The sequence below is a fragment of the Peromyscus leucopus genome, chromosome 10 (genome assembly GCF_004664715.2).
Source record: "Peromyscus leucopus breed LL Stock chromosome 10, UCI_PerLeu_2.1, whole genome shotgun sequence".
Lineage (NCBI taxonomy): Eukaryota > Metazoa > Chordata > Mammalia > Rodentia > Cricetidae > Peromyscus > Peromyscus leucopus.
Genome location: NC_051071.1, coordinates 44,669,549 through 44,681,868, shown reverse-complemented (window position 1 = coordinate 44,681,868; position 12,320 = coordinate 44,669,549). Strand labels below are relative to the sequence as shown.

General features: G+C 36.1%; 1 pseudogene; it reads right to left on the bottom strand.

Annotated features, from left to right (window-relative positions):
* Positions 1 to 265: 265 nt before the first annotated feature.
* LOC114692428 lies at positions 266 to 1,486 on the bottom strand (annotated as a pseudogene).
* Between the last annotated feature and the right edge of the window lie 10,834 nt (positions 1,487 to 12,320).

The window sequence follows — 12,320 nt, the reverse complement described above, 5'->3', positions numbered from 1 at the left end:
TTGGTTTTTTGTTTGTTTGTTTGTTTTTGTTTGTATTTTGGTGTGGGGAGATGGCACCTGGTGCAGAACCTACCCCAAAGAATAGTGTGTCTAAAATGTTCACAGTTCTGTCTTTTTCGCATCAAAAAGTGACATTTATTCAAGGAAAGAGAGAATTTAAAAAAAAACCAAGATATTTATCCCTTGACTCCCTTTCTCCCCCTTCTAGCTGTTCCTAAGCCCCCTAGACTGAGCCCTGGTTAGGGTCAGGTAGTAGGATAGAATTTCAAATGAGGTCAGCAATGTTGACCAACAAAAATCCAACGAGGTGTTGTAGAATGTCTCAAAGTCTTGAAGAGTCCTTTTGTCTTCATCTGTCACCATGTTAATAGCCACACCTTTATGGCCAAAGTGACCACCATGACCAATTCTGTGGTATTTTTCCCTGTTGGTAGGAAGGGCATAATAGATGACTAGAGAAACCTGCTGCACATCAATGCCTCTGGCCAACAGGTCAGTGTAATTAATATTCTGCTAGAATCAGACCAGAACTTCATCATGATCACATCTCATTCTTTCTGGTCCATATATACATGCCTGGAAGAAACAGTGAGATCCCAGGCATGCATCTTCTCAGTGAGCCAATCTACCTTCCTTCTGGTATTGCTAAAGATTATAGTCTGGGTGATAGTCAGGGTTTCATACAAGTCATACAATGTGTCAAGCTTCTACTCCTTTCGTTCCACATTGATGTAGAATTGGCTGATAACCCTCCAGGGCCAAGTCTGCCTTCTTGACAAAAATCCAAACAGTGTCTTTCCTGAACTTCTTGGTCACCTCAAGGACATGAGAGGGCATTGTAGCAGACAACACAACTACCTGTGTGTTACTGTTGAGCTTTAGGAATGTATCATAGATCTGGTCCTTGAACCCACGGCTTAACATTTCATCTGCTCTATCTAGTACAAAAATCTTGAAGTATTTGGGGGAAAGGCATGTCTGGTTAAGCATATCAAACATCCAGACAGGGGTTCCCACAATGATAGGGGGAAACTTCTATCTGCAGCTTCTGCACTTCAGCACTGACATTGGTGGCCCCAATATAGGCATGGTAAGAGGCACCTATGTAGTCTCCTAATTCCATACTTTTTTTTTTTTTTTTATCTACTGAGTCAACTCACGAATGAGTGCCAGAACCAAACCCTGAGTGGCCTTTAGATCTAACTCAGTCTGCTGCAGGACTGATATGACAAATGGAGTTGTTTTCCCATCCCAGACTGGGCTTGAACAATCACATCATAACCCTTGATACAAGGAAGAATGCCTTGCTGCTGGGTGGTGGAGGGCATCTAAAAACCATAGGCATAAATACCACGGAGAAGGGATTCTGAGAGATTCATGCCATCAAGATATTCACAATCTCATTCCAGTTATACCCGATGACGCTTTCAGGCTCCATCCTCTGGGGGCCATTGTGTCTGGATCAAGAATCCTGACCCGAAGACATGATCATTAGAACCTAGTTGTACCTCTAATATACAATAGTAAAATGTAAATGTCCTTAGGAAAGGAACAAATGAGGACATAGCAAGGAAAATCCAGGCTAAAGCAAGGTCATAACCCAACAGGGCAAAAACAACAACAAAAACAAAAACAAACAAACAAACATACAAACAAAAACTCGCATAACTCACTATCTTCCATATATGATTCATGTTGGAAATACGTTGATTCCAACGGGTTTAGGTACACTGTACCTCCATCTTTATTGAGTGCTGTATATACAAGCATTTTCTTGGGCTACTCCAGTCTATGCTTCAAGTTTTCCTCTCTAGATGTTCCTTGGTCCTGACATTTCCTACATACCGACACGTTTGTTGTCATGTATGTTTCATTTTCACAGCTTTTTGCAGTTCCCTCTATGGGATTTCTTTCAGAGATTCTTACTCTGACACTGCTACTCATTTCTTGATTTCTGGGTTCATGGTGTAAGACTGCATCATCCCTCATTCTTGGAAGTGCCATGTCTACAAAACTAATATCAATTGGATTACACTGGTAAACTCTGCTTCTGATTGAAATGGTGCCTGGAACTAAGCACCACATTTTTTTTTTTTAAAACAAGGTTTCTCTGTGTAGTTTTGGTGCCTGTCCTGGACCTCGCTCTGTAGACCAGGCTGGCCTCAAATTCACAGAGATCCACCTGGCTCTGCCTCTCTAGTGCTGGGATTAAAGGCATGTGCCACCACTGCCCGGCCATGTACCACATTCTTATCAGTCTTATCAGTGGTGGTTTCTCTAGCTCTTGGCAGCTGAATCTGTAAAATCTCTGTATTTGGCCTATTTTTTTTTCTCCCTGTGGAATTCTCACTTTGGCATTTCTCCTTTCACATAAATTTCCAGTGTTGCAAACTGAAGCCTTTAATGGGTTAGGTATTGTCTTCAGGAAGATTTCATGTCTCAGTCAAGAGAATGTTCCATTTAATAACAATGAAAATGGATTTCTCACCTGATTATCCTTGTCCACAATATTAAACTTGCTCATACAACTTTCTTCATGAAACCACATTTTTTTCTGGAAGTTTATTCAACCTCAATAGAGACCTGAATAAGAGCATTGGTTGGTAGCCATACTATAGATGGAATAATAGCCTGTTTTGGAATTGCTTCTATAAAAAAAAAAATGTTCATTACCTTAAAAGTATTTAAAAACTCACTCATGGTTGTAGACATGAGGAGAAGGTAACCAGATTCCTTGATAAAACTTAACTTTAATGAACTCTAGAGTCCACTTCCTAGTAGATACATTGTTCCCCCGGGAAACCTCATGATGGACACTTATTCTGCATCTTCTGTCTTCTGATATTCCAAACTCATATCAGGACCAGCCATTAAACTCTCTTTACATCATTTAAGGCTTTTTCTATAACAAAGGTTCAGACTCTTCCATATTTCTAATTCAAACATTTTCCAGAAAGCAAAGAATTGAATGATCAGTTTTACAATAGCAACAGCCCTACTTATAAGAACCAATTATTGTATTAGTTACTTGTCTTTGTGCTGTGGAAAAAATACCTTATCAAATCCATTTTAAGGTGGAAGGAGTATATTTTCAATTACATTTTCTGTAGAGTACTGTCTGTCTTGGCAGGGAAGGCATGGTAACTGGAAAAGGAGGCTGACTGGTTATCTGTATTGGCAATCAGGAAGCAGTGTGCATTTATTTTAAAACATTTTTCTTTCTTTCTTCTACCATATAATGCTCATCATTAAATCACATTAGATTATTTTATTTTAATTTTGAAAGAACTAAATTTATAATCTGTATTTCAATTTTTTGAATGCCCTCTTAGAATCAACATTTACTCTCTCCTTGACTGTAATTTTTCTATTCACTCTTTTTTCATTATCTTTCATATTTTCTTCCTTCCCTCTCTTTATTTCCCCTGTATTTTCCTTTCCCTTCCTGTTTTGCTTTCCTCATCCTCAACATTTATTATCAGTGTTTATTTCTGTCATCTTATTCCTTGTAATAATTAACTTGGCATCTTGGTTTCACTGTTGTTTGTCCATATAATGTTATCTCAGAGCATCTATGTTTTGATTATATTAGATAAATTAGAGATGTCTAGTTTCCTATCATGTGGAAGACAAAAAAAATTCAACATTCTGTAGTAGTTTTTCACAGATCCAAGATAACCCAAATCTAAACTGGTATTAGCAAAAGAAATGTATATAATTATTGTCTTATATAAAAGTCAAACTTCTCACATTATTAACTGCATCTAGAAATGACATGAATCTGACATACATTTTAAGCTTTGATAACTGACTTGTATTTCTTTATTCATCTTTCTTTTTATTCAATAATAAAGCAATTATATTTGATTATTTCTGTCCCTATTTATATCTTTTATTCAAATTTGTATATATGTTGTACATAATGGTATATTATGTGTAACCATTGGTATTTCAAATCAGGTATAAGATTGTGAAGTAATGTTTCAAGAAAGGTAATTATGACTAGGAGATAATTCAGGTAATATTACTTCACTTACTTAGGAACCATAAATTATATTGTTTGGTTTCAAATTTCTAGGCCAACTTGAGCCAGCAAGAAAAGAAAGAGAAGATTAAAAACAGCTAACATTTCATTAATAATATTTATTTCTATGCAAGAGGTCACCATCCATTACTAAATGTGTACCTTTTATTAGGAGAGATTTGAAGAAGTGGTCATAAAAAGATTTGAGGAAGACTGCTGTAATTGTCATTGTTAATAAATTATAATAACCATCTGTCAAACTGGGAAGTTTTGGCCTCAGTGAAAAATCTGCTAGATTAGAACTTTCCACTTGAAATGACTGTGAAACTAGCTATCAAAGATCATTATTTCCTTAGGGAGTCAATTTTCTTACTTTATGTTTACTTATGAAATTTTCTAATCACTTCCCAGAATCAACCACATTTTTTAAATCATACTTTTGATATATTCAAGAAGTTAAACAAGAAGTGAGTAAATATTTTAAATTTTGAATTCATTATCAGGAAATTTTCTGAATTCTTTTGAGAAATATGTGATATCTGATTTAAAAAGTATATATCCATCCTCAATATTCAACTATTCCAATTATACTTATATTTTATCATTAGAAAAAGAAAATATTATATTTTTATACTATTTCAAACTAGAACTAATTCCATTAGGAACACTGATAAATGGTACATAAATAATGATGTATTGATAATTTAATTTCGTCTAATTCATTTTTCCACCTTGAAAATGTAATAAAGGATTTAGAAACATACAATTTCTACTGAGGAAAAGGGGATTTTTGGCAGCCATGAATAGGTATGACCTAGCCATATAAAGAGAACAAAGATTGTGAAAAGGGAGTTGAAACTTCTTGATAAAAACCCAGGATGCTAGTATGAATTGACCTTACTGGGATGCATGTATTCTTTCTATGTGAATAATAGGTTGAAATGATTCACTTATTGGATATTGCCCACTATAATATAATGCATTCTGCCTTTTTCCTTGCCATGCAGTAAGAATATTGAATAACACATTTCTGTGTGTATATTTAAGTGATAAATTATATATTTAGAGTATAATGTCTCCCTAATCAGATGTTACAAATGCAAGTTAACTAGGTGTTTGAAGAACTACTACATTATTAAATTGTTTTTTTTTTTAACTTTTAATATATATACTATGAACTCACTTTTATACATTATTGTTTTGGGAAAAGAAGCTTGAATATAAAATTACAGAAGATGATAATGTGTAATCGTATGGTTATAATTGTAATATTTCAGGATAAAGGTTTAGATAATGATAGGAAATTGCCTTAGAGTTTCTATTGCTATGAAGAGACATAATGACCATGGCAACTCTTATAAAATAAAACATTTAATTGGGGTGGCTCACTTAGAGTTCAGAAGTTCAGCCAATTATCATCATGGTAGGACATGCTGGCATGCTGGTAGATGGGGTTCTGGAGAAGTAGCTGAGAGTCCTACATCTTGCAGGCAACAGGAAATGGTTTCAGTGTCACACTGAGTGAGGCTTGAGCAAAAGATATCTCAAGCCAGGTGGTGGTGGCACACGCCTTTAATCCCAGCACTCGGGAGGCAGAGCCATGTGGATCTCTGTGAGTTCGAGGCCAGCCTGGGCTACCAAGTGAGTTCCAGGAAAGGCGCAAAGCTACACAGAGAAACCCTGTCTTGAAAAACCAAAAAAAAAAAAAAAAAAGAGAGAGATCTCAAAGCCTTGCCCCCACAGTGAAACACTTCCTCTAAAATGACCACACCTACTCTTCAAGACCACACCTCCTAATAGTGCCACTCCTGTGGAGGCTATTTCTCTTCAAACAACCACAGGAATATCTTTGCATTGAGTGTCATTATAATATACTTCATAACAAAATAAGCCAACAAGTAATTAAACCTTAATCATTATCAGGTATTTTATGTAACATATAAATTATCATCATTTAATGAATTTCTTACCTCTCCCTCAATTAGTCTAATCAAGAAAATTCACCACAAATTCCTAACAGTTCTGTAATCTCATGTTATTATTCATATATGTGCCTTTATGTTTGTCTTATGTGTGATTCTAGATCCTATCCCTTTCAAAATATAAACCATCACTGAGAAAAAATAATTTAACATTTGGAGATGATGACTAAATAATGTAGGTGGTTACTTTTTTCACTCTTTGCTCTTTGGGGCCTTCCATTCAGCTTCTAAATAAATACACAGACTTATTCTTACTTAAGAATGCCTGGCCTTAGTTTGGCTTGTTTCTAACTAACTTTTCTTAAATTATCACATCTGTCTTTTGCCTTTGGGCTTTTACATTTCTCTATTTCTGTATATCTTGTCTTTCCTTCTTACTCTGTGTCTGGTTGTGTGGCTGGGTGACTGGCCCATGCTATCCTCCTCTCCTCCTTTTCTTGCTATTCTTTGTCTCTTTTCTATTTATTCTCTGCATGCCAGCCCTGCTTCTTCCTCTCACTTGCCTAGCTATTTGCTGTTCAGATCTTTATTGGACCAATCAGGTGTTAAACAAATGCAATATAAAGTAATGAAATACATCTCTACATCATTAAACACATATTTCACAGCATAAATAAATATAATACATCTTAAAATAATATTCCAAAACAAAAGAATGCTTTAAATTTAATGTGTAGTTCTCATAGGAGTTCAAAGCCTCAGATTGCTAAGAAGAACATGTAATGCCTGGTCTCATCAGATTAAATATGTGCAAGAACTATATTTGGAATCAAACTACAGGCAAAACATACTACATTTTTGTCCAATAACATTGCATTGTTAGTATCCCAAAATGGTGTAATATTGAATTTAAAATAGTTTGCTTCATTATCATATATTGGATATGCACTCCAGCTTTTAAACTGTGTCATAATTATAACTCATTGCTTTTAGCCAGGTGTATAGAAAGAATTGGGAGAAAAATGCTAAGCTAAAATTGAAAACCCAGCAGAAAGAGGCACATGTAATTTGGGTACAAAGGAATATAAGGTGGTTTACAAAAACACTGAAAAAGATCAAACACATTATATCAAGGCAACAGGAACCATACCATGTGATTTCTAAGTCATTGCAAGACCTTCCCTATTGAAGTCTAAGAACCACAAGAGACACAAGTTATTTAAAACATGTCCAATGAAGGAGCTAACAGGGCCATCTGGTCTCACAGGGGTGTGAATCAGATCATTTCTGAAGATTCATTTCATCAAGCCAAACTAACAACCATTTACACACTGCTTTATGAATGCTTTATGTGACCAAGTTACTATATATCTAGTGACTGACATTGACATTCTCTATGTGATGCTGGTTTGCAAGTCACTAGTTTACCATTAAGTGCTGTTCAGTAAATGCCTAGTGTGACATCAGTTTGTATCAAGTCTCAGGTTGGTCCCATACCTCTCTCAGACTCACGTTCGTACACTGGGAAGGTAGCATAGAATACATATATTTAGAATGCATGTTGATTATAAGGCACACTTCTCATACATTCATAAAAAAATCAAAATTGCTAGCACTGAAAACTTCAATAAAGCTTTCTTTGTTTAACTGCATGCTGACCTAGGCATAGTCTATTAAAATGGAGCACATCACTGAAGTGTTTGATGAAACAAAATCACTCTAGATCTTTTATTCAAATACATCTGTCTTAAGTTTTCTATAGTTGTGATAACAGCTCAGGACCAGAAGCAACATAAATAAGAAGTGATATATTTCAGATCCTAACACTCTAGTCATGTTTCATCACTGAGTCAAGTCAGGGCATGACTCTAGAGGCAGGAATAAAGTAGAAGCCATGGAGGGGTGCTGCTGACTGGCAAACTTATTCCTGTACAAACTGCTTTGTTATACAACTCAGGCTCACCTTCCCAGGGAACCTTCTATAAGTTGTTGGCATTTTCTCAATTGAAGTTCCTTTTCTCAAATAACAAGTAGCTTGTGTCAAGTTGACAAAATACTAACTAGCATACCATCTGACAAAGAAAAAAAAGGAAATACTGAAGGAAACTGAAAGAAAGAAGTGGTAAATATCCCAGTAAACACCTAAGTGGATTACCAAAGTACTAGGTGTTCAACAATTATATGGTTTAACTAGAAAGAGATTAGGATGTGAATAGCGGCTTAGGAAACAGGTTCCAATAAATTGACACTCTTCTGAGACATTTTCTTTTTTTTAATGTGACAAAACAAATTGTTTAATTTTATTAGTATATACAAATAAAATTTTAAAAAATACAATTATATTTAGAAATATATAAATCACTAAAAATCTTGAAATAATAGAAGCAATATGAACCTTGGATTGTGGCTACATTTGAAGAACTGATTTGTTGTTATAGGCATGTGCTTACTCTGTGAGACTTGTTTTTCTCAGAGTATAGACATTTTTCTTCTTTTATTGAAAATAGATCCTTTTCTCATATACTAGATAGTTTCTCCTCCCTCTACTCCTCTGAGTTCCTTCTTACCACCCCTCCCCAACAGAACCATTCCATTTCTGTCTCTCCTTAGAAAAGAAAGGCTTTTAAGAGATAACAACCAAACTTAACTAAGGATATAGTAAAGTAAAGCAAAAACTATCATATTGAAGTTGGATACAGCAGCCCAAAAGGATAATCCTAAGAGCAGACAAAAGAGAGGCTCACTAATTCTCATAGTCATCAGGCCCATAACAATACAAAGCTAATAGATATTTCACACACACACACACACACACACACACACACACACACACACACACACACATATGCATGCAGAGAATCCAGTGTAGACACATGTGGGCCCAATGATTACTGTGATAGTTGTTTCTGATGGCCTTGTTTTCCTAGTGTCCTCCATCTCCTCTGAATTTTGTAATCTATCTACATCCACTTCTACAGAATTCTCTGAAAACTAATGGGAGGAACTGAATGGAGGCCTTCTGTTTAGAAACTCTGTGGTGGTATTGTGTTCCCCAAAATATTGTGTACTCTAATAAATTTATCTGGGTTCAGAGAACAGACAGCCACTAAATACAAAGGCTAGAAAATGGTGGCACTCACGCCTTTAATCCTAGCATTCCAGAGATAGAAATCCTTCTGGATCTCTGTGAGTTCAAGGCCACATTGGAAATAGCCAAGCATGGTGACACACACCTTTAATCCCAGAAAGCCAGCCTTTAATCCCAGGGAGTGGTGGTAGAAAGCAAAAAGATATATAAGGCGTGAGGACCAGAAACTAGAAGGTTTTGGCTGGTTAAGCATTCAGGCTTTTGAGCAGTAATTTAGCTGAGAGCCATTGGGATGAGGACTCAGAGGCCTCCAGTCTGAGGAGACAAGACCAGATGAGGATCCGGCGAGTTGAGATAGCTGTGGCTTGTTCTGTCTCTCTGATCTACCAGCATGGACCCCAATAACTCGCCTCAGGTTTGATTTTATTAATAAGAACTTTTAAGATTCCTGCTACAAAACTCTCTTCTTACAATGCCTGGCCATGAATCTTTACATTTCTTCTCATCTGCTGCTGAAGGAAGCTTTTCTAATGATGACTAGATAAGACACTGATCTATGATAATTTTATATTTTATTGATTATATTCCTGACCAATAATGTTTGGATTAACCCATGGTCTCTGGGCTATGTAGTCTCTGGTCCTTGGTCACCCAAGCAATGTCTGGCTTGGGTCCCATCTCATGGAGTGGGCCTTAAGTCAAATCAGACATTGGTTGAATCCCACAAGTTCTTGCCCTAGCATATTTTTCAGGCAGGACAGAATTTAGGTCAAAGGTTTTGTGGCTTTCAGTGCTTTTGGTGGCTTACAGAGTATCTTCCCACAAAAAAAGAGACTAGAATGTAGGGGTGAAGGCTCCAGGTAGGCACCAGCTTGACTTTTCCATGTTCAATGATTTGTTGATAAAGTTCTCTGCAAATTGCCTCACTGTCAGTTTGCAGAGCACCTCTTTTCTTTTAACATCAGCCTGGGTTGTTTGGTGATTTAAAAGGGAGCCCATTGGCCAAAAACTCAATCAAATGCAACCCAGCCCTGCCACTAGAACCCTTGTCTGGCTACAAGAGATGGGCACCAGAGACTATGTATCCACTATTGCTAGTAGTGCTCTATAGGATCACCATCATACTTTCTTGGAAGTTTCTGCTGCAATTAAGGTTCCATATCATCCTCTAATACCCTTCCCCAGTTCCAGCCCTCTCTTTTCACATTCTCTCTGCATCCCATCACCCCTGACCTGATCACTCCTGGTCCCATAATCACTGCCCCCAGTCCACTTGTAAAAACTATTCTATTTCCTTTTTCCAGGGAGATTCATGGGTCCTATAATAGGCCAATCCTCTGTGATCTATGGATCTGTAACCCCTGTGTATCTATGGATTGTTGATGGTTATCATATACTTGATGGCTTATTACCACTTACAAATGAATACATACCATATTTTTCTTTCTGGATCTGAGTTACCTCACTCAGGATGCTTTATTTCCAGTTCGATCCATTTGCCTGCCAATTTCCTGATGCCATTTTTTTAAAAAGCTGAGTAGTACTCCATTGTGCAAATGTACCATATTTTCCTTATCTATTCTTCTATTGAGGGACATTTGGTTTCCTTTGAGTTTCTCGCTGTTATGAATAAGGCTACAATGAACATGGTTGAACTAGTGTCCTTGAGATGGGATGAAGTGTCCTTTGGAAATATATCCAACAGTGGTATAGCTTGGTTTTGAGGCAGACCATTTCCCAATTTTCTGAGCAACTGACATTGATTTCCAAAGTAGCTATACAAGTTTGCATTTCCACCAACAATGGAGGAGTGTTCTCTCTGATCCCCACCCTAGTCAACATGATCTTTCATTTGTATTATTGCTTTTAGCCATTCTAACATGTGTAAGATGGAATCTCAAAGTGGTTTTGATTTGCATTTCTCAGAGTATAAGGTTGTTGAATATTCCTTTAAAACTTTCTAAGCCATGAGATTCCTTTATTGTGAATTCTCTGTTTTAATCTGTGCCAAGTTACTTTAACTAGACTGTTGGTTTTCTTTGATATCTAGTGTCTTGAGTTTTCATATATTTTGGGTATTAGTTGTCTATTGGATATGGCATTTATAAAAAAAATCTTTACCCTTCTGTGCTGCAGCTTGGCCCAATTGAAGCTTTTCTGTTTCAAGAGGTCCCATATATTTATTAGTTGTTTAGCTAAGTTCCTATACTAGTTCTGTTAAGAAAGCTATCTCTTGGGCCAAGGTGTTCAAAGCTATTTCCCATAATCACTTCTATTAGTTCAGTTTATCTGCCTTATATTGATATTTTTTTATTCACTTGGATTTGATTTTTGTTCAGGGTGGTAAATAATGGATCTACTTGCATTCTTTGTTATGCAGACATACAGGATGACCAACATTAGATATGTTGAAGATGCTTTCTTTTTTTCCAGAGAGGGCTATAGATATGTTTTTAGTTAATTTAGTTCCCAGTCCCTTTGCTGAAAGTGCTTATCTACTGTAGGATTTCCCTGGCTGACATTTTAGGGTAACTTATATATAATGCCTTATCATTTTCAAATAATAATACTTTGACTTCTTTCTTTCCAATCTGGATCTCCTTCAGCTTTGTTACTGCTCTAGATAAAGTTTCAAGTACAATATTTAACAATATGGAGAATGTAGATAATTTTTTCTTTTTCCTGATTTGAGTGAAATTGCTTTGAATTTCTCTTGATTTAATTTGATGTTAGGTATAGGCTTGGTGCAAATTCTCTTTATCATGTTTTGATATATCTCTTACATCTCTAATCTCTTTTATCATCAAAGGGTGTTAACATTTGTCAAAGGACTTTCGTGCATCCAATGAGATGATCATGTTTTGTTTTCTTTCAGTTTATTTGTATGGTGGATTACATTTATTGATTTTTTTCATATATAAACCACAGCTGCATCTTTGGACAAAGCTTACTTGATCATGGTTTATGATGTTTTCAATGTGTTCTTGGAATATGTTTGCAAGTATTTCATTGAGTATTTTTGCAACCATGTTCATAAGGGAAATTGGCTTGTAATTCTCTTTCTTTGTTGAGTCTTTATGTGGTTTGAGTATGAGGGTAACTATGGCTTTATAAAATGAATTTGGCAATGTTCCTTCTGTTTCTATTTTGTGGAATATTTTGAGCAGTATCAGTGTTAACTCCTCTTTGAAAGTCTGATAGACTGCTACACTAAACCAACATCTGACCCTGGGCCTTTTTTCTTGGGGAAGGGTACTTAATTACTGCTTTCATTTCTTTAAGGATT